Here is a 23406-nt window from a genome sequence, read left to right as displayed (position 1 = left end):
TAGAGTCTAAAATATGTAGAGAATGGGTTTCATAATTAGATTTATATTGAAATCTTATCTCTACATCATGGCGTATTCATACAGTGGAAAACTATATAGCAGTGAGAGCAAACTGTTTACAGGTACTCTCAACATGGATGAATCTTTCAGGCATGGTGTCGAGTAGAGGACAAAGAGTACATATTCTATGATTCTATTGATGTAAAATACTAAAACTGACAAAACGAATGTACACTGTTGGAAGTAAGGGTATTGGTTACTTTGAAGGGAAAGGGTTTGTGATAGAAAGGAGGCAGGAGGGTGGTCTCTGTAGTGCTGGGCACATTCTCTTTCTTGATCTGGCTGCTTCATTCATGGTTGTGCTTACTTTGTAAAAAATTATAGAGATGTGTAATTAAAATATATTTGTTTACTTGTATTTTTATTTTATTTTCATAAAACATTTAAAAATTTAAAGAGGTAGGTTATCATCTACCTCTTAGGTTTAACATGAGGACTGAGTCAATTGGCATTTATGAAACTGCTCAGCAGACACTGCATTCAGTAAACAATCAGTAAACATTCCCTCCTAATATGTTTAATACCTGTACCCCCAAATATCTTACAGATAAGGTCTTTGCATAATCTATATCATATCTATTTTAATACATGATATAATGAGGCAGTGCACTAATATCTCTTGGGATGTATCTGCTCTTTGTTCTCCTAGCCGGCAGATATTGACCAACAACAAATAGTACTATAATAGAACTGGTGTATCAGATTGCTATCAGTGAGCTTGTCCTTGCTGAAAATGTGTGCACACATATCAGCTATGTAATAGTACCCATCATACCCTAATAATGGGTGAACAGCAGCAGAATGGAGCTCATAATAAAAAAACAAACTACAATCAGAGCAAAAATCCCTTCTGTTTTTTCAACCGGCAGGAAGAGTATTGCTTGAAATTGTGATTTGGCAGGCCATCTCAAAGAAAATAATATGAAATGACTTCCTGCATCATCAATTTACTGATCAAGGCCCTATGGATATAAACACTGTGCTGAGTTCTTTCTAGCTCTTGAACTGAGCAGTGTTGAGAACCGATATAATCCCTATGTTCTCTGAATTTGCATTTCCTGCAAATTGTCTTAAACTAAGGACTGGATAATTTTTAAAGAACAGAATTAAACATAACTACTTTTATTTACCAGGTTTTTGTCTAATTGTAGTCATTCACTCTGGTTTGCTCACTAATGGTAGCCAACATCTTTCTTAGCTTATTACATATCATTTATTGCCCAATCTAATTAGCATGTTGAAGTTAAAGGATGGCCATTGAGGGATTCGGTTTTTCAATAAAAACATTATACACTGGAACTAAGCATCCCTAGTAATTATTATCATACATATGCATTCTACACTTGGGCCTCCATGTCTCATTAAAAGAATTCCTTGTGGCAAAAGTATTCTACGGCTCCTGGAATTGCGTTGCATTTACTTTTTTATCGATACAAATAACTATATTAAGGTCTGAAGATCAATGTTGAACCTACTTTCTGAAATCGTAAATAATCAACTTTTCCCTAGTGAAAGCAAAAACAGAAAACCTTAGAGGCCTATTGTAATTGATTTTTCTTAGAACTGCAGAAATGTTTGTGAAGCAGCAAGAGAAACAAAGGGAAAAATCTAAAGCAATTAGATATGACATTTCAGAAGATAGACTTGTTTATCTGGAGATGAAACACCAATCACAAAATCCTTCTTAACTAACTTTATGACAGCACTTCCTCAAAATCAATGGTACAATCCCCTGCATTTATAAAATAAAAGACAATCCTACTGAGTTAAACACAGGCCTGAGAAAGAAATGCTTATTTTGGTGAACTAAATGGGACTCTGATGTATTGGTACTGGTTTCCATGATCCTCACATGCTAGCCTTGCTAACCTGTACTTATATGATGTACCCATCATCCATGGCTGGTTTAATTACGTAAAAATGTTAACAGCCAAAAAAGGTACACAACAGCAGGCATGCGTTCTTTTAAAAAACTAATGTTTTTAAGTTGAGTGATGATGTGGTTGGCCTACTTACTCAAGATTGTTCTAATGAATACTAGGCAGATTCCTTTTCCTAAAAGTGTAAGTGTTACAGATAACATAACTGAAGTCATGTAGTTTCAAGAGGTTTTAGGGCACCTGGGTGGCTCGGTTGGTTAAGCGTTTGCCTTTGGCTCAGGTCATGATCCCAGGGTCCTGGGATCGAGCCCCACGTTAGGCTCCCTGCTCCACGGGAAGCCTGCTTCTCCACCTTCCACTCCCCCTGCTTGTGTCCCCTCTCTCGCTGTGTCTCTCTCTGTCAAATAAATAAATAAAATCTAAAAAAAAAAAAAGGTTTTTAGACCTCAGAAATAATTATTTTTTCAAAAAGAGCACAAAGGGTCAACAAATGTATGAAGAAATGTTCAACATCACTTATCATAAGGGAAGTGCAAATCAGTGCAATGAGATATTGTCTCATACCTTTTAGGGTGGCTATTATAAAAAAACAAGAGATAACAAGTTTTGGCTAAGATACAGAGAAATTGGAATCCTTGCAGACAATTGATGGGAATGTAAAATGGTGCAGCCGCTATAGAAAACAATATGGAGGTTTTTAAAAAAATTAAAAATAGAACTAACGTATGGATCCAGCCATCCCACTTCTAGGTATATATCCAAGGGAATTGAAATTGGTATCTCAAATATGCACTCCCATGTTCATTGCAGTATTATTCATAATAGTCAAGACATCAACATAATCTAAATATGTATCAGTGGATGTATGGATAAAGAAAATGTAAACACATAATATAACACTGTATTTTAATTTTACTAGAATTAAAAAAATAAAATTTTTAGAGGTACATGCACATGAATATTATTCAGCCTTTAAGAAGAAGGAAATACTGCCATTTGCAGCAACATGGATGAACGTGGCAGACACTATACTAAGTGAAGTAAGTTTGACACAAATACGGCATTATCTCAGTTATATATGGAATCTAAAATAGTTGAATTTACAAAAGCAGAGAATAGAATGGTGGTTGTTAGGGGTTTGGAGGAAGGGGAAATGGGATGATGTTGGTCAGAGGGTATAAACTTCCAGACTTTGTTACTATAAATCGCAAAAGCATGCTTGCAAAGATAGTATAAAATGAATTTAGTCCTGCAGAAAGAACTTAATTATCAATGCATAGGTAGTTTATCCATTGATCCATCCATCGAGCCATCCACCCATCTATCTTCGTATCCTGTTTATCCATTTAACCATTCATTCATTCACCAAATATTTAATGAGATTCTACCATATGTGAAGCACTGTGCATTTAAGTAGCTTTTAAGAAGTTGTGTTTTGGGGAAGAAAAAATGTGATAACAATTGAGAAACCCTAAATATTTGCAAGCTGTAAGAAAATGAAGAACTTGGAGCTTTTTATCAAGCTAAGTGTCTTCAACCACCTTCCACATGCTTTGCTGAGTAGGTGCTTTATAAGATTGCTTGCACCTTATTTTGGAGTGGTTGCTAATGGCATTAGTAGTTTCATTTAAGAAGATGGCAGTGGGGTTTTTCATTTTACATTTCTCTTTATTTTTTATTTTATTTTGTAAAGGTTTTATTTATTTATTTGAGAGAGCGTGCATGAGAGTGGAGAGGGTCAGGGGGAGAAGCAGACTCCCTGCTGAGCAGGGAGCCCAGTGTGGGACTTGATCCCAGGACTCCAGGATCATGACCTGAGCCGAAGGCAGTCGCTTAACCGACTGAGCCACTCAGGCGCCCTTACATTTCTCTTTAAACACATACATAAATGATGTATTTCCAGGATACAGTATATAACTTGCCATAATGTTTTGCACAGTATCCTTCACTGTTGACCATGTGATTAAAAGAAATTTAAAGTATGATAGCACACCTGGGATGAGAGCATACAAGTTCTCCTTGAAACATCAAAAATTCTAGAAGCAACAGAAGAAATTTCTTGAGAAATATCAGTCAGGGAATGACCATTTAGGAGTCGGTGGCAGCAGCATTAGGGGGCTGTGATAAGCTTGGGCAGGATCATGTGTTACAAAAGCCTTTCCTGCAACAGAAAGAATAATACGCAGGGCAGCTCACTGCAGGTAACAGGTGTAGATGCTGATTAAGTGTCTCACTGGCAGGGCATGGTATTCTATACAGAGCCTCACTTCACCCATCGAATCTGTAAGAGGAAATGTGTGTAAATAATTAGAGGACATTTGGGTAAAATCAAGGTCTTGAATTGTTGTTGGTTGGTTGGTTTTTTTTTTCCCCCATCCTTGGAGCTACAGGTATAGTTGTAGCTTTCAAGTGAATCAACTGATTCAAATTTTATTTTTAAATTAAGAATCACTGTTTAAAGTGTTTTATTTTAAATCCACATAGAAAAATCCTCTAACAGATAATCCAAGAACAGGCTGATTATTATCCTAGTTTATTTTTTTTTATTATTCTAGTTTATATGAAACTAAACATCCTTTGAGCAGCAAACATTACTCCTTGCTGTGTGCATTCTGTTCAGGACTTATCTTCATTAGGACTTCTAGCTGATGGGCTGAGGAGGGCTGCAGGGTCTGGACTTGCTGGGGAGGTTCACACTCTGGTGAAGTGAGTACAGGATTCTCATATTTATTCTTCCTCATTGTCTCATGTTCATGTGTCCTTTTAATAGACATTCACGCAGGGATGAGCCTGTAAACCTATCCAGATGGCAGACCCCTCTTTGAAGGAATGTGTGTAAAGGTCCCTGCCCAACCGACAGCAGTTTTTCCTTTCTAACATGCTTTTTTGCTGCCATAGAGCCCTGGGAAGTACCAGATTTGGGCAGTATAAACTTGACAATTCTCTATAATTGTTGGGTCATTGAGCCAGGGGTATTTTCACTTTTATGACTAAACTCACTTTTATACTCTTGCTGATGAGTTTTCTGGTACCTGAGTATAAACCCAAATGGCTTCCATATTCATCAGTCATTATTCTTAGCTGGAATATAGGCTTTCGCATATGTGACATTAACAAGAAACAACTGAACCAATGGATGAGCAGCCCCCGCACTGTCAGTTTTAAATTTTTATTGATGAAAATTATGTTTGAAGAAGTAGACAAATCTAAGTGTATATCACAGTGAAGGTCCATAAAGTGAATGTATCTTTGTAGCCAGCATTCCAGAGCAAGATACAGAATATTACCTAGAAGCCTCGCTTGTGCCCATGGAGCCCCGATCTTCTTTCCTGGTATAATCACTGTCATGAGTTCTAACACCATACATTAGTTTCTCTCAATTTGAACTTTGTGGAAATGAAAAAAAAAAAAAAAGTTCAGTTGTATTCTTTCGTGTCAGGCTTCGTTTACTCCCAACTTTGTTAGCAATATTCATCCTTGCACTTGTGAGTAGTTAAAATCTGTTCATCCTCGCTGCTCTAGTATTCCATTGCATGAATATACTGTGATACGTTTATCCATTTTGCCACTGATGGCAATTGGGCAGTTTCCACTTGGGGGCTGTTACAAATAGTGCTACCATGTACATTCTTGTCCGTGTCTTTGTGTGCACTGCCTTTTGACCTGTCTCCTCCTTGCTGTAATGAGAAGAAAAATTACGAACTAAAGCAGAAGTACCCACCTAAAAGATAAGCTCATGGTGCTACTGTTATTTGGGACTTGCTATGTGACTAATTGTATTTTGAACATAAACAACTCCCTCGCCACAGTGCTTTCCCTCAGGAACCCAAACTCATTGAATCACTTAGCAAAATGACCCCAAGATACTCCTGTTCTCATTTGAAAACCAACCAGATTTCAGTTAGGAATGAAAGCAAAATTTAGGATAAAAATATGCAAGCTTAAAGCCATATAGAACAGCACAGCCAAAAACACTCATTAAAATTACTCATGGACAAAAGAGATTTGCACTAATTAAAATGCCTAGTCACTGTAGAGTGGGTTAAGAGGGAAGATTGACTTAGTACCAAAGGGGTTCATTTTATGGCTTTACATCAGACTTTTGAAATATTTTCAGTTAAGGAAATGAAAGAAAGATGGAAAAAAAAAAAAACCTCATAAGGAAACAGATAAAATACCATAGACCTAAGGAGATCCATTATCATCATTATGGCAGCATTTCCAATCACATTTATGAATTTGGGCAATTTTTATCACACTTGTTGTTAAGGGACAATTGAGCAGGTGCCATTTTATGAGCTACTAATTCTTTAGTGATTCCCAAGTGGAGGATACACACACAAGGGTCAATTATTATGAGTCTAATAGAAATGCTGTGATTAGGCAAAATGCAAAGTAACATTAATCTCCCCACTGCTCTCTTGAGCAGAGTCAGCTGTCAATTTTAGTCCTGAGGAACTTGGAGACCACCAACATGGCCAGAGGGTTTTGGATTTGTTACATCAGGGGCAGAGTGAGCTAAATATTTTTAATATAACTTATAACTTTATAAAACTAGAACTTAATTTAACATTATAGGACTATTTAAAGATTGAGAAGATTAAGTATGATTCCTATAACTAAAATACAGATTCTATATGTCGGTATATTATTCTGAAATTTTAACCTTCAAATTCAAAGTCATTTTTAGTGTAGACCAAAAGTCCTGATTTTTATCTTGCTACAATTTCAGTGTTTATGTGACTAAACATGGGGGCGTTTATTCAGGTGATATGGCATTTATATTCTCATTTCTCATGACAATCAGAACAGCCACAAATCCTTCTAAAAATCAAAATAATAAATGTGAAATACTTAGTGCCATCATTACACATTTGGCATTTGATAAGGTTAGGTTCCTTCTAGCGTATGTTTGTATGATATTGACATACAACCATCATTCACCACATATGGGGGGGGGGGCATAGAAATGGGAGGAGGGCACCTGGGTGGCTCAGTTGGTTGAGCGACTGCCTTCGGCTCAGGTCATGATCCTGGAGTCCCGGGATCGAGTCCCGCATCGGGCTCCCTGCTCGGCGGGGAGTCTGCTTCTCCCTCTGACCCTCCTCCCTCTCATGCTCTCTGTCTCTCATTCTGTCTCAAATAAATAAATAAAAATAAATAAAAAAAAAATCTTAGAAATGGGAGGAAAAGGAAGGAAAGGCAGAAGAGGCCTAATACTTACTGATGGCTTCTAATGTGTGAGATAACAAGCTCAGTGTTTTGTATGTGGTAGCTGATTTAATCCTTTCAGTAATGCTACAGGACATGATTTATTAAACTTTCTGTGGATTAGAAAGTTGAGACTCAATGAGGTTAAGTCTCTTGACCAGTGTTACTCTCTAGTGAATGGTGGACTTAGGAGTCAGAGCCATGCCTACTTTCCCCCAGTACTTTTCCACTACATTACTCGGCCTTCTCATTTTAAGCACCGATTCTCCATAGTTAAGGTCCTTCATGTTCTATGGGAAAGCTTGAAATGAAATTGCTCATGGCTAACCTGCCAGTACACCAAGCATTTTCCACATTCAAGGTCATTAGGTCTCATACCAGTTTTGATACTTACAGTCTTTTTTGAGAAGTCTCAAAAGATGCCTACCACCTTCCAGTTATCGGTCCCAGGACAAGGAAGCCTCAGCCAGCAGCTACAGGCTGCAAGGCAGCCAAGGTCAAGCTACTAAGAAGGGACAAGATTGCTATAGTTCATCGTCTCCAGGCCGACACTGGCCCTCAATTTAGAACAGTCTACATCCATATTTCCTTATTCCTTGCTCTCAATTTGCTGTTTTTCCTCTATTCAGTCTTCTCCAACTCCAGACTATCCTCTAGGCTGCTGCCAGAAATCTTGAGGTTCACAAAATGCATATCTGACCATATCATTCTCCTTTGAAAAATGCTGGAATCCCCATAGATTAACGACAACGTTTCAACTTCTTAGATTAGCATACAGGAATTGGGCCCCTTCTTTCTTCAGTGGCCTTGCCTCTCCCAGTCTTCCCCTACATCCTCATATCTTTCTGATCATCCTCAAATAATGTGACAAGCTGCTTCCTATCTGCAAGCTTTTGTTCATACAGTTTTTTTTTACATTTTTTTATTATGTTACATCAATCACCATACATTATATCATTAATTTTTGATGTAGTGTTCCATGATTCATTGTTTGCATATAACACCCAGTGCTCCATTCAGTACGTGCCCTCTTTAGTACCCATCACCAGGCTAACCCATCCCCCACACCCCCCTCCCCTCTAGAACCCTCAGTTTGTTTCTCAGAGTCCATAGTCTCTCATGGTTCATCTCCCCCTCCGATTTCCCCCCCTTCATTTTCCCCTTCCTACTATCTTTTTTTAACATATAATGTATTATCTGTTTCAGAAGTACAGGTCTGTGATTCAACAGTCTTACACAATTCACAGCGCTCACCATAGCACATACCCTCCCCAATGTCTATCACCCAGCCACCCCATCCCTCCCACCCTCCACCACTCCAGCAACCCTCAGTTTGTTTCCTGAGATTAAGATTTCCTCCTACCAGTGAGGTCATATGATACATGTCTTTCTCTGATTGACTTATTTCGCTCAGCATAATACCCTCCAGTTCCATCCACGTCGTTGCAAATGGCAAGATCTCATTCCTTTTGATGGCTGCATAATATTCCATTATATATATATAAACATCGGGGTGCACGTACCCCTTCGGATCCCTACTTTTGTATCTTTGGGGTAAATACCCAGTAGTGCAATTGCTGGATCATATGGTAGCTCTATTTTCAACTTTTTGAGGAACCTCCATACAGTTTTCCAGAGTGGCTGCACCAGCTTGCATTCCCACCAACAGTGTAGGAGGGTTCCCCTTTCTCCACATCCCCGCCAACATCTGTCGTTTCCTGACTTGTTAATTTTAGCCATTCTGACGGGTGTGAGGTGGTATCTCATTGAGGTTTTGATTTGGATTTCCCTGATGCTGAGCGATATTGAGCACTTTTTCCTGTGTCTGTTGGCCATTTGGATGTCTTCTTTGGAAAAATGTCTGTTCATGTCTTCTGCCCATTTCTTGATTGGATTCTTTGTTCTTTGGGTGTTGAGTTTGATGAGTTCTTTATAGATTTTGGATACTAGCCCTTTATCGGATACGTCATTTGCAAATATCTTCTCCCATTCTGTCGGTTGTCTTTTGGTTTTGTTGACTGTTGTTTTGGTGTGCAAAAGCTTTTTATCTTGATGAAGTCCCAATAGTTCATTTTTGCCCTTGCTTCCCTTGCCTTTGGCAATGTTTCTAGGAAGAAGTTGCTGCGGCTGAGGTCAAAGAGGTTGCTGCTGGTGTTCTCCTTTAGGATTTTGATGGACTCCTCTCTCACATTGAGATCTTTCAACCATTTGGAGTCTATTTTTGTGTGTGGTGTAAGGAAATGGTCCAGTTTCATTCTTCTGCATGTGGCTGTCCAATTTTCCCAACACCATTTGTTGAAGAGACTGTCTTTTTTCCATTGGACATTCTTTCTTGCTTTGTCAAAGATTAGTTGACCATAGAGGTGAGGGTCCATTTCTGGGCTCTATATTCTGTTCCATTGATCTATGTGTCTGTTTTTGTGTCAGTACCATGCTGTCTTGATGATGACAGCTTTGTAATAGAGCTGGAAGTCCGGAATTGTGATGCCGCCAGCTTTGCTTTTCTTTTTCAACATTCCTCTGGCTATTCAGGGTTTTTTCTGGTTCCATACCAATTTTAGGGTTATTTGTTCCATTTCTTTGAAAAAATTTGATGGTATTTTGATGGGGATTGCATTAAATGTGTAGATTGCTCTAGGTAGCATTGACATCTTCACAATATTTGTTCTTCCAATCCATGAGCATGGAACGTTTTTCCATTTCTTTGTGTCTTCCTCTGTTTCTTTCATAAGTATTTTATAGTTTTCTGAGTACAGATCCTTTGTCTCTTTGGTTAGATTTATTCCTAGGTATCTTGTGGTTTTGGGTGCAATTGTAAATGGGATCGACTCCTTAATTTCTCTTTCTTCTATCTTGTTGTTGGTGTATAGGAATGCCACTGATTTCTGTGCATTGATTTTATATCCTGCCACTTTACTGAATTCCTGTAGTTGAGTTCTAGCAGTTTTGGGGTGGAGTCTTCTGGGTTTTCCACATAAAGTATCATATCATATGCAAAGAGTGAGAGTTTGACTTCTTCTTTGCCGATTTGGATGCCTTTGATTTCTTTTTGTTGTCTGACTGCTGTGGCTAGGACTTGTAATACTGTGTTGAATAGCAGTGGTGATAGTGGACATCACTGCAGTGTTCCTGACCTTAGGGGGAAAGCTCTCCGTTTTTCCCCATTGAGAATGATATTCGCTGTGGGTTTTTCATAGGTGGCTTTTATGATATTGAGGTCTGTACCCTCTATCCCTATCCTCTGAAGAGTTTTGATCAAGAAAGGATGCTGTACTTTGTCAAATGCTTTTTCTGCATCAATTGAGAGGATCATATGGTTCTTGTTCTTTCTTTCATTAATGTATTGTATCACATTGATTGATTTGCGGATGTTGAACCAACCTTGCAGCCCAGGGATAAATCCCACTTGGTCGTGGTGAATAATCCTTTTAATGTACTGTTGGATCCTATTGGCTAGTATTTTGGTGGGAATTTTTGCATCCATGTTCATCAGGGATATTGGTCTGTAATTCTCCTTTTTGATGGGGTCTTTGGTTTTGGGATCAAGGTAATGGTGGCCTCATAAAACGAGTTTGGAAGTTTTCCTTCTATTTCTGTATTTTGGAACAGTTTCAGAAGAATAGGTATTAATTCTTCTTTAAATGTTTGGTAGAATTCCCCTGGGAAGCCATCTGGTCCTGGGCTTTTGTTTGTTGGGTGATTTTTGATGACTGCTTCAATTTCCTTAGTGGTTCTAGGTCTGTTCAGGTTTTCTATTTCTTCCTGGTTCAGTTTTCGTAGTTGATACATCTCTAGGAATGCATCCATTGCTTCCAGATTATCTAATTTGCTGGCACAGAGTTGCTCATAATATGTTCTTATAATTGTTTGTATTTCTTTGGTGTTGGTTGTGATCTCTCCTCTTTCATTCATGATTTTGTTGATTTGGGTCCTTTCTCTTTTCTTTTTGATAAGTCTGACCAGGGGTTTATCAATCTTGTTAATCCTTTCAAGGAACCAGCTCCTAGTTTCATTGATCTGTTCTATTGTTCTTTTGGTTTCTATTTCATTGATTTCTGCTCTGATCTTGATTATTTCTCTTCTCCTCCTGGGTTTAGGCTTTATTTGCTGTTGTTTCTCCAGCTCCTTTAGGTATAGGGTTAGGTTGTGTATTTGAGACCTTTCCTGTTTCTTGAGAAAGGCCTGTATTGCTATATACTTTCCTCTTAGGACTGCCTTTGCTGCATCCCAAAGATTTTGAACAGTTGTGTTTTCATTTTCATTGGTTTCCATGAATTTTTTTAATTCTTCTTTAATTTCCTTGTTGACCCATTCATTCTTTAGTAGGATGCTCTTTAGCCTCCATGTATTTGAGTTCTTTCCAACTTTCCTCTTGTGATTGAGTTCTAGTCTCAAAGCACTGTGGTCTGAAAATAGGCAGGGAATGATCCCAATCTTTTGGTACTGGTTGAGACCTGATTTGTGACTTAGGATGTGATCTATTCTGGAGAATGTTCCATGGGCACTAGAGAACGTGTATTCTGTTGCTTTGGGATGGAATGTTCTGAATATGTCTGTGAAGTCCATTTAGTCCAATGTGTCATTTAAAGTCTTTATTTCCTTGTTGATCTTTTGCTTAGACGATCTGTCCATTTCAGTGAGGGGGGTGTTAAAGTCCCCTACTATTATTGGATTGTTGTCAATGTGTTTCTTTGCTTTTGTTATTAATTGGCTTATATAATTGGCTGCTCCCATGTTAGGGGCATAGATATTTACAATTGTTAGATCTTCTTGTTGGATAGACCCTTTAAGTATGATATAGTGTCCTTCCTTATCTCTTATTACAGTCTTTGGTTTAAAATCTAATTTGTCTGATATAAGGATTTCCACCCCAGCTTTCTTTTGATGTCCATTAGCATGGTAAATGGTTTTCCACCCCCTCCCTTTTTTTTTTTTTTTTTTTAGATTTTATTTATTTATTTGACAGAGAGAGATACAGAGAGAGAGGGAACACAAGCAGGGGGAGTGGGAGAGGGAGAAGCAGGCTTCCCGCCAAGCAGGGAGCCCGATGCGGGGCTCGATCCCAGGACTCTAGGATCATGACCTGAGCCGAAGGCAGATGCTTAACGACTGAGCCACCCAGGCGCCCCTCCACCCCCTCACTTTCAATCTGGAGGTGTCTTTGGGTCTAAAATGAGTCTCTTGCTGACAGCGTATCGATGGGTCTTGTTTTTTTATCCAATCTGATAGCCTGTGTCTTTTGATTGGGGCATTTAGCCCATTTACATTCAGGGTAACTATTGAAAGACATGAATTTAGTGCCATTGTATTGCCTGTGAGGTGACTGTTACTGTGCATTGTCTGTGTTCCTTTCTGGTCTATGTTACTTTTAGGCTCTCTCTTTGCCTAGAGGACCCCTTTCAATATTTCTTGTAGGGCTGGTTTCGTGTTTGCAAATTCCTTTAGTTTTTGTTTGTCCTGGAAGCTTTTTCTCTCTCCTTCTATTTTCAATGACAGACTAGCTGGATATAGTATTCTTGGCTGCATATTTTTCTCATTTAGTGCTCTGAATCTATCCTGCCAGTCCTTTCTGGCCTGCCAGGTCTCTGTGGATAGGTCTGTTGCCAATCTAATGTTTCTACCCTTGTAAGTTACAGATCTCTTGTCCCAAGCTGCTTTCAGGATTTCTCTTTGTCTCTGAGACTCGTAAGTTTTACTATTATATGTCGAGATGTTTATCTCTTTTTATTGATTTTGAGGGGGGGGTTCTCTGTGCCTCCTGGATTTTGATGCCTGTTTCCTTCCCCCAGTTAGGGAAGTTCTGTGCTATAATTTGCTCCAATATACCTTCTGCCCCTCTCTTTCTTCTTCTTCTGGGATCCCAGTTATTCTAATATTGTTTTGTCTTATGGTATCACTTATCTCTCAAATTCTGCCCTCGTCATCCAGTATTTGTTTACTTCTCTTTTTCTCAGCTTCTTTATTTCCCATCATTTGGTCTTCTATATCACTAATTCTCTCTTCTGCCTTATTTGTGCTAGGAGTTAGAGCCTCCATTTTTTATTGCAGCTCATTAATAGCCTTTTTGATTTTGACTTAGATTTTAGTTCTTTTTATTTCTCCAGAAAGGGTTTCTCTAATATCTTTCATGCTTTTTTCAAGCCCAGATAGTATGTTTAAAATCGTCATTCTGAACTCTAGTTCTGACATCTTACTAATGTCCATATTGATTAGGTCCCTGGCAGTTGATACTGCCTCTTGTTCTTTTTTTTGAGGTGATTTTTTCTGTCTTGTCATTTTGTCCAGAGGACAATAGGTGAATGAGAGAACAAAATGTTAACAGGGTAACAACGACTCCAGAAAAATATAAAAATGTGGAATGCTTCACGAATTTGTGTGTCATCCTTGTGCAGGGGCCATGCTAATCTTCTCTGTATCATTCCAATTTTAGTATATGTGCTGCCAAAGCGAGCACTGTTTATAGTTTTATCTGCCTGGAATATCCTTCCTTCCTTTGTCTCGTGAGTAAATCCAACTTTGTCTTTTATAGTTCACCTCCAACCATTAAGCCCCAGTGTCTGATTTTTATGGGCTGGTACGTATTCCAATAGAATACAATGACATTACTGAATTAAAATAATTCGACTGTGTTTCCCATGACAAGGTAAGCTGCTTGAGGACAGGGACTACAGTTTCAGGCATGTTTTCCCTCTGTACATAGCATGAGAACATGGGCTCTGTATCGTGCTTCTTGAATTTGAATCTAAACTCTGCCACTTACTGACTGACTCACTTCTCCCTTCTAAGCCTCACTTTTATCATCTATGAAATGGAGCATCACCCACTTTGTGGGGTTATTGTTAGGATTAAGTGAGGTTAGCCTGTGTCTGAAAGTGCAGTGTCTTCCATATGTTCAATACTCAATAAATGTTAGTTATTACTATGATGAGAAGAACAGTAACTATTTAATGAATAATCATTCTCAGTGTATAATAATTAGGAATTCCATAACCATTTGATAGTTTTTTTTTTCCCAAACAAAGCATGCTCTACAAGTTCTTTTTTTGTTGTTATTGAAGTATAGTTGACGTTCAATGTTATATTATTTTCAGGTGTACAACATAGTGATGTGACAATTCTGTACATCCCTCAATGTTCACCACAATAAATGTAGTCACCATCTGTCACCATACAGTGTTATTACAATATGATTTTTTAAAATTAATTTTAAATTCCAGTGTAGTTAACTTAGTGTTAGTTTCAACTATACAGTATTGTGATTCAACACTTTGATACATCACAGTGTGCTCATCATGACAAATGCACTCCTTAATCCCTATTACAATATTATTGACTATATTCCTTATGCTCTACTTTTTATCTCTGTGACTTAGTTATTTTATAACTGGAAGATTGCACCTCTTAATCCCCTTCACCTATTTTGCCCATCCCCCCACCCACCCACCTCACCTCTGGCTACTACCAGTTTGCTCTCTGTGTTTATGAGTCTGTTTCTGATTGTTTGTTCATTTGCTTTGTATTCCACATATAAGTGAAATGAAGTAGTATTTGTGTTTCTCTGACTTATTTTATTTAATACCCTCTAGGTCCATTCATGTTGTTGCAAATGGCAAGATCTCATTCTTTGTTATGGGTAATATTCCACTGTATATACACACAATGAATATACATCTTCTTTATCCATTCACTTATCAGTAGACACTTAGGTTGCTTCCATATCTTGGTTGCAGTAGACATAAGGGTTCATATATCTTTTCAATTTAGTGTTTTCATTTTCTTGGGATAAATAATAGTGGAATTACTGGATCATATGGTACTTATTTTTTTAATTTTTTGAGGAACTGCCATACTATTTTCCCTAGTGGTCACACCAGTTTACATTCCCACCAACAGGGCACAAGGGTTCCTTTTTTTCCACATCCTCATTGGCACTTGATCTTTGTTATCTTTTTGATAATAGTCATCCTAACAGGTGTAAGGTGATATCTCATAGTAGTTTTGGTTTGCATTTCCCTGATGATGAGTGATGTTGACCATCTTTTCATGTGTCTTTTGGCCATATGTATGTCGTCTTTGGGAAAAAAATGTCTATTCAGGTCCTCTGCCCATTTTTTAAATTGGATTATTTGGGGGGTTTTTTTGTGTTTTGAATTGTGTAAGTTGTTTATATATTTTGGATATTAGCACCTTATCAGAGATATCATTTGCAGATATCCTCTCCCATTCAGTAGGTTGCCTTTCCATTTTGTTGATGGTTTTCTTCATTGTACAAAAGCTTTTTATTTTGGTATAGTCCCAATAGTTTATTTTCTTTTGTTTCCCTTGCCTGAGGAGACATATCCAGAAAAATGTTGCTGAGGCCAATGTCCAAGAGATTACTGCCTGTTTTCTTTTAGAATTTTTATGGTTTCAGGTCTCACATTTAGGTCTTTAATCCATTTTGAGTTTATCTTTGTGTATGGTGTAAGAAAGTGGTGCAGCTTCCTTCCTTCCTTCCTTGGCATGGAAAAGCTATACAGTTTTCCCACCACCACTGATTGAAAAGATGTTATTTTCCCCATTGTATATTGTTGCCTCCTTTGTTGTAGATTGATTATATATGTGTGGGTTTATATTGGTGCTCTCAAGTCTTTTCCATTAATCTGTCTGTTTTTGTGCCAGTTCTATACTGGATTTGATTAGTATAGCCTATGTTATGATATGATATTATATGATACAGTTTGAAATATGACTTTGTTTTTCTTTCTCAAGATTGCTTTGGCTATTTGGGGTCTTTGTGGTTGTATACAAATTTTAGGATTACTTATTCTAGCTCTGTGAAAAAATACTATAAGTATTTTGATAGGGATTGCATTGAATCTGTTGCTTTGGTTAGTATGGATATTTTAGCAATGTTGGCTCTTCCATTCCATGAGCATGATATATCTTTCCATTTGTTTGTGTTGTCTTCAATTAATAAAGTTTTGAAGGACTTCTACCTTTGTCACACCTATCAGAGGCACTCTTAATAGGAAGTAAAATTTGTGTTATCTAGTAGAGAAAGGAAACTAAGATATCTTCTAGTATCCTTGCTCTACTTTGCAGCCGAAGTAATTGAGGCTCTGTAACATTAACTGTATCATTTAGGGTTTGATCAAAGAGGCAGAAGCCTTTTTTGAGTGATGTAGAATGAGGGATTTATTATATGGATCAGCCCGTGGGCAACTGTGAATGCTAGTGGGGAAGACGATGTAAAGCCATTGCTTTCGTGTCTGGTGGTGAATCTTAAGTCACAGCAGATCAGCAGAACCAGCAGTCTGGAGTCAAGCCGGGCCTGAGGTAGAGGGGCATGAGGACAAACTGAAACCTTCATAAACAGCTAGAACCTGCCTGGACAAACTGGAACTCCTATTTATTTCCCCCTGCCTCCAACTTTGCTAATACAGGTGACTTGAACAAAGAGACAGTGTCCTAAGCCACACATGTGCCTAGTCCAAGACTTGGAGAAACCAGAGAGTAAGGTGTGGTAGGAGCTAGAGGAGCTGAGGTCTGGTGGCCCCTGGGGCCAGCAAGGTGAATCAGCAGACAGGCAATAACGTGCATGCGTGCCCGCAGTGCATGGGGCCCGTGCTGCCCTGCAGAGCACAGAGGCTGCTGCTTCCCTTTCACCTTCTAAATCGCAGCTACATTTCTCCTGTGGCCAGTCCTAACCTGGAGAAATGAATTATTGGAAGTGCAGTTCCAGGTCAGATGAATTGGCACAGCTTAAAGTTGCCACATCAAGTAACAACTCTACAGATATGCAATTGTAGAACTGGCCCCAGGATCCAATGTTCTTTTCATCAGATTACTCTTCGATCTATAATAGTATCAATTGCAAGGTGAAGAACATATATTTTACTTTGGAAAGATTAAGTATTAAATTTTTGAAAATAAGCTTCAAATCACTGGATTTCTATCCTAAGCAATGCCAGACTTTCCAGTAATTCTCATAAAATTTTATTTTGTAGTATCAAATGGTCTGTGAGATCATTTAGGCCCAGCTTGCTTATTCAATATGACATCCATGTAGGAAAAAATTGGCTTAACACTGATCTATGGAATATTCCATGTCTTGGCAAAATGGAGAAGGTGGTTTGCAAAGTTCTGATGTTTGTGAGGAAATTCTAAATCATTCAGTTTTGGTCAAAATCACACAAACCAAATACCACGGAGGTTTTTGGCTCCCCAGAGATGGCCTAATTGAAGACCACAAAACCACAAGTAGCCACATGGCCATTGTTTGTGTGATTTTGTGAAAACTTCCAACATTCTAAACTCTTAACTTGTAGCAAGGGAAATTTTATCTGTAGGAGAATCTGAATTTTTGTGAAAACTTTGGTTTAAGCAGCTTCATCCAACTAATTACATATTGCTCAGAAAACTATATGAAAAATAGCCTGAACAGAACACTCAGCCGAAAGGTGTGACTTTCGAAGAACCTCCTCTAGGTGGCCCCAGAGTTCTGTTTCTGCTCTGACATCTTTGGGTTCTTATTTAAGATCTCTTCTCTCATAGAAGTTAGCACACTTTGTTATAATTATTAACTTTATGACTTTATGACAAGCTATATCCCCTTCCCCCTTTCAATTCCATTTTACCTTAATTGTCGTGACTTTAAAAAAAAAAATTTTATTATTTCAGAGAGAGAGAGCAAGAGCATGAACGGGGGTGGGGGGGTGGGGCAGAGGGAGAAGCCGACTCCCCACTGAGCAGGGAGCCCAGTGTGGGGCTCGATCCCAGGACCCTGAGATCATGACCTGAGCCAAAGGCAGACGCTTAACTGACTGAGCCACCCAGGCGCCCCTAATCATAACTTTTTAAAGTGCTCTCTTTTGAAAACATTTCTTCAGTTCTTGCCACAGCTCTCGTTTTGCCTTTCTTGTAGATGTTTTAGCTCAAAAACATGAATCAGTAAAGTCTCCTAATACTCTATAGTACATATACTATATAAGATGTCTTTAAATTATCTGATTTTGTAGTTGTCATTTGCTTTGAGGAGGAGAGTAAAGTGTGCCAGGGACCACTTTTTCCCATGATAAATGGCAGATTTGTGGAATCTCGTTCCTTCATCTCTGTGGCTGAACCTTCACTTACAGGGCTTTGATTATGCACACCAGGCTTTTGATGGCACAGGCAGGGCTGACTCACAAGGTATGTTCACCTTGGGGAGGGACCTGGGTTTTCAGGGGCTTGACTGAGATGTCAGCAACAACATTTTAAGGATGGAAGCTGTCTTCAGAGTTTGAGGGCAGTGGCTTTTTTGAATTGGAGAGCCAGAGTTCAGCAGTATCCTCAAAGTGAGGACTTTGGGTATGGAGGCCAAATGTCAGGAATGTGTATGCAAATCTCAGCTCACCTCCTCCCCTGTAGTTGTTTTTTTGTTTGTTTGTTTTTTGTTCTTTTTTTGTCCTTCTGGGATTACCTCTGCCTGCCATTCTTGCTAATTTCCTCTATGCTATTAAGTGAAATAAGGATATTTACTGATAGTAGTCTAACAGACCCAATTCCCCAAAGACATTTTCATCTAGTAAGATGTTTTTTAATGTTAGAATAAAGCAGTATGTAAGACCTTGGGGTTTAGAGTTAGGGAGATGTAGGCTGAGTTTTAGCTATGGCACTTATTGGCTGTGCAGCCCAGGAAAAATTAGTTCATGTCTCTGAGCTTGGTTTCCTAAATGATACAGTACAAACAGTACCTCAGAGACTCCACTGCAAGGATCAAATGAAATGTGAGTGGATATAATGATGAACACTGAGAGAGCATGCCGTAAGTGATAGGTCTTACTGTTTTAATTATTTATTATCTTATTATTTATTTTATTATTTTATTATTGTGTATACAGAAATAAAGTTATAATGGTACCTGATAGGAATGGGTTTAAAGCATGGAGTCTGGACTCACATCTTGTGTTTTTATGTGGCATCATGGCTTATGAATGGTGAGACCTTGAGCAAGTTGTTTAACCCTTAACCCTCTATGCCTTTGTCTTCTCATCTGCAGAATGGGGAGAATAGCTACTTCTTAGGGTCATTGTGAGAAATATATATATATATTTATTTCACTTATGGAGTGTCTAGTGCATCATAAGTGCACAATAAAATTTAGCTCCTGTCTAATCACCCTTCGGAATGAGCAACATACACACATAGGTTTAATTCATGCATTTTTAATATTTGTTAGAAAAGCTTGAAGGCTATCCACTCTGATTTAGGATGACAGGCAATGAAGAATTTGCTTTTAATCAACAAACTTGACAGATTTTGTGGGCAGGACAGAAGGAGTGACTCCCATATCTTTCATACACATCTTTTCCACCTTGCTTTTCCTTTCCCTCCTACCAGAAGGTTATTAAAGGGGATATAGTACTTAAGGAGGAGTTACGGTATTTAAATGTCAACACATTTCAGGAAAAGGAGAAGTTGGGAGTGGCATCAGAGACCCCTGAGTGTGTGTCACAACTGTGAGAGCTTGCATAACAATGCAAAGCGTCTGTTTTCCTCACAGAGGGTTTGACTAAGTAAATCCCGTTTCGTGCCCAAGGCCTGGCTTTTTCACCAGTACTCCAGGGGATTCTGTTACCCCACTTTGAGAATCATGAGAGTGACAGCCCCTAAACGGGGTAAAATTCCATTTCTCGAAAATCTGACTCTACACCCCCAGATTTCAATCACTTATTATTCTGGTCTTAAAGAATGTGCCCAACTATTTATGTACAAACGTATGTGCAAGGATGTTTGTTGTTAAGAGTGAAAGTTTAGCAGCAGTGTAAGTGTCCAAAAAGAAGGGACTCATTAAACAGATCATATCAGTTCTGTCTATATGATAGAATGCTATGTAGTCATCAAAATTAAGATAAGTTTCTGGGCGCCTGGGTGGCTCAGTTGGTTAAGCGACTGCTTTCGGCTCAGGTCATGATCCTGGAGTCCCAGGATCGAGTCCCGCATCGGGCTCCCTGCTCGGTGGGGAGCCTGCTTCTCCCTCTGACCCTCCCCCCTCTCATGTGCTCTCTCTCATTCTCTCTGTCTCAAATAAATAAATAAAATCTTTAAAAAAAAACAAAACAAAATTAAGATAAGTTTCTGCAAGTTCATAATTTAGTGGTAAGTGAAAAGATAGTGAAGATATGTACACTTTGAATCCATTTTTGTCAAAAATATTATGTTCATAAAGGCTAAAGGATACTGGCTAAAATGCTACTGTTTTAACTCTGGATAGTAGGTGATAGATAATTTTACAATGTTCTGTGTGCTTTCCATGGTTAGGAATTTTTTAAATAGGATATTCTGAGAATTTAAAAAGTCATTATATATGTACTGCAGTGCTTAAGCACATTTGCCAAGAAAACTGTGGTAGGGAGAATAACTGCCCCCCCCCCCCCGACACACACACAAGGTGCCCACACTCTAATCCTCAGAAACTGAATATGTTACCCTACATGGCAAAAGGGACTTGGAATATGCAATTAAGGGTTCGTTAGAGACTTGGTATGGAGAGATTATTCTGGATTCTCCAGTGGACCTAGTCTAATCAAATGAGTTCTTAACAGCAGAGAAACTTCGTGGGCTGTGATGAGAGAGAAATGTGATGACAGAGGGTTCAAGAGATGTGATGTGAGAACTCAGCCTTTGCTGACTTCTGAAGATGGAAGAATGAGCCACAAGACAAAGAATGTTGATGGTCTCTAAAGTTGGAAAAGACAAGGAACAGATTTTCCCTTAGAGGCTCCAGAGGAGTACAGTTCCTGTCTCACCCTGTCTTAGCCCTGTGAGATCTGGGGTGGAATTCTAAACTAAAGAACTGAAAGATAGCAAATTTGTGTTGTTTTAAGCTGCTAAGTTTGTAGTCATTTACCACAGCAGCTACAGAAAATGAACACAAAAACAAAGCTAAATATTTGCCAGTGTTTAAGATTTTTCCTAGTGTATAGACCCTCTGCCATAATCAACCACCAAATTGCTTTCCTTATCTATGGTGTCATTAAAATTATAAATGTTAATAGTGGAAACAACTTCAGTAATCATCTAATTCAAGACTTATATTTTAAACATGAAGAAATCAAGGCCTGGAGAGGTGTGTGACTTAGCCGTTGAAAATTAAAATCCTTTAAGTTGCAAGTCTCAGGGAAGTTTAACTCACTCTGATTTTTCAGTAAAGAGTTTTATTATTATATTTATAATATAATATATTTATATTATTTATTATAATAGTTATATTATTATATATTTTATTATATAACAAAAAACAGGGTGGTCTTTTCCACAGGCTAACAGAACTCTGGCTGTTGGCAGTTCTCTTGGCTCTGGCTACTGGCAGGATGACTGCCCTAGCACGAGGCCACACATCCACACGTGACAATGTCCAGGGAAAAAATGGGGGTGTTTCTTCCTGTATCTCCTTCTTAACAGTGAGGAATAGTTTCCCTTATACGCTTTAGCTATATATGTTGTGATTCTGAGCATGAAATCTAGAACCAGATTCACTGGGTTCAAATAATAATGCTACCACTTAGTAGCTGTGTAACCTTCCTTGGGCAAGTTATTTAACCTCTCTGTGTCTCATTTTCCTCAACTGCAAAGTGGAGTTAGTACATTTTGCCTGCCTCATTGAGTTTGCAGAGGATCAAATGTGTTACTGTAGCTACCAATTTGTTCAAGCCTCCTGTAGCCACATCCCTAGAGTAGTCCCCTTCTATGCTGACTCTGGGCTCAGCTGTGTCAAGGAAATGATACTGGGCATGACCCAAGCAGAGACTTGAAATGCACTTGCATATTAGGGCTTGTCTTTCCTTGTTGCTCTTTTTTTTTAAAGATTTATTTATTTATTCATTTATTTATTTATTGAGAGAGAGGGGGGATGGGGAGGAGCAGAAGGAGAGGGACAAGCAGACTCGATGCTGAACGTGGAGCCCAACGCAGGGCTCGATCTCACAACCCTGAGATCATGACCTGAGCCAAAATCAAGAGTTGGACACTTAACTGACTGAGCAACTCAGGCACCCCTCTTGTTGCTCTTGAACATTGCTGTCATATGTAGCAGCCCAGGGTAGTCTGCTGGAGAGGAGAAACACATTGCTTTGGTTGCCCTGGCCAACAGCTCGGCCTATGAATGAGGCCGTTCTAGATCAGTTAGTCACCACTCATCCCTCCAGCTGACTCCAGACTCCTGTGTAAGCTCAGCACGGATCAGCAGTCTCAGCCCAGACCTGAAGAACCTGGCAACCAACCCACAGAATCATGAGATAAATTGTAGATTAAAGTCACTAAGTTTTAGGATGGTTTATTATGTATCAAAGGCTAGCTGATACAGTAAGCACTCAATAAGAATTAGCTATCCTTTGCCTGTAAGTCTCATGAGTCAATCACCAACAATGAGATGATTATTCAAATGATCGTAACAATGATTAGTTTAAACCAGAGGCTTTCACCCTGGCTATGTCTCATGAAATGTTGTGAGGCATTAGCAAGTGGCAGAGGTGATTCTTATATGCATCCAGGGTTGGAAGTAATCATTTGATTTGGAGTAATGATTGAGAAGGAATGGATGTTGGGTTGTCAATCATCAAAGTCATTACACGCATGATCACGTAGCTGGTCAGTGGCAAAGAGATGATATTGACTAGTTCTCCTGAGCCCCTGCCTGTGTTTTTTCTCTCATTGCATGCTGTGGGGGAGGGTGATACCCTTAGGCATTCACAACAAGTTAATTATTGGGCATATTGTCCAACAGCAGAGGGAAACTTGTTCATACTGTTTTTCTTTGAGTTGCACGTGTTCTGAGGCAAAATAGAAAACTTCACATACCATTACTGAGACATTTTTTCTTTTTTCCTGCATGCCCAGCAGCTGGTGAGTGTTCAGCATCAGATATGAGAAGTTAAGCTGAATAAACTGGAGGAAAACCTTCTAGAGAAAGCAAGCTCAGCTTAAAAAAAATGCTAAGTTTGCCGACTCAAGAGTCCAGGACAGCTTAATAAAATTGAACAGAGGAAAACCAATTAAACACTTTAAACTGCTATTCTGGGGCTCACCAAAACAACACAAATCAAAAGAGGAAATATTCAATTATTAGTAGCAGCTGGATTTTTGTGAAAGTTTTTTTAGTTAAGCCAAGTCTCCCCTCTTGATACAGCTTCCCAGAGGGCCAACCGATTTTTCAATCTCCAAAAAGTACTTCATTGTGGATTTGCCCACAGGGATATTCAAAGAAATCCTAATGGCCTAATAATGCATAGCT

At 38.8% G+C, this 23406-nt stretch overlaps 1 non-coding gene across 1 annotated transcript; it reads right to left on the bottom strand.

The window, feature by feature from the left end:
- Nucleotides 1–13498: 13498 nt before the first annotated feature.
- Nucleotides 13499–13605, bottom strand: LOC123323440. Its single transcript, XR_006539385.1, has one exon. It is a non-coding gene; the product is annotated as a U6 spliceosomal RNA (small nuclear RNA).
- Between the last annotated feature and the right edge of the window lie 9801 nt (nt 13606–23406).

The sequence above is a fragment of the Neomonachus schauinslandi genome, chromosome X (assembly GCF_002201575.2).
Source record: "Neomonachus schauinslandi chromosome X, ASM220157v2, whole genome shotgun sequence".
Taxonomy (NCBI): domain Eukaryota; kingdom Metazoa; phylum Chordata; class Mammalia; order Carnivora; family Phocidae; genus Neomonachus; species Neomonachus schauinslandi.
The sequence above is the reverse complement of the archived record's forward strand: the minus strand, read 5'-3'. Positions and strand labels throughout refer to the sequence as shown.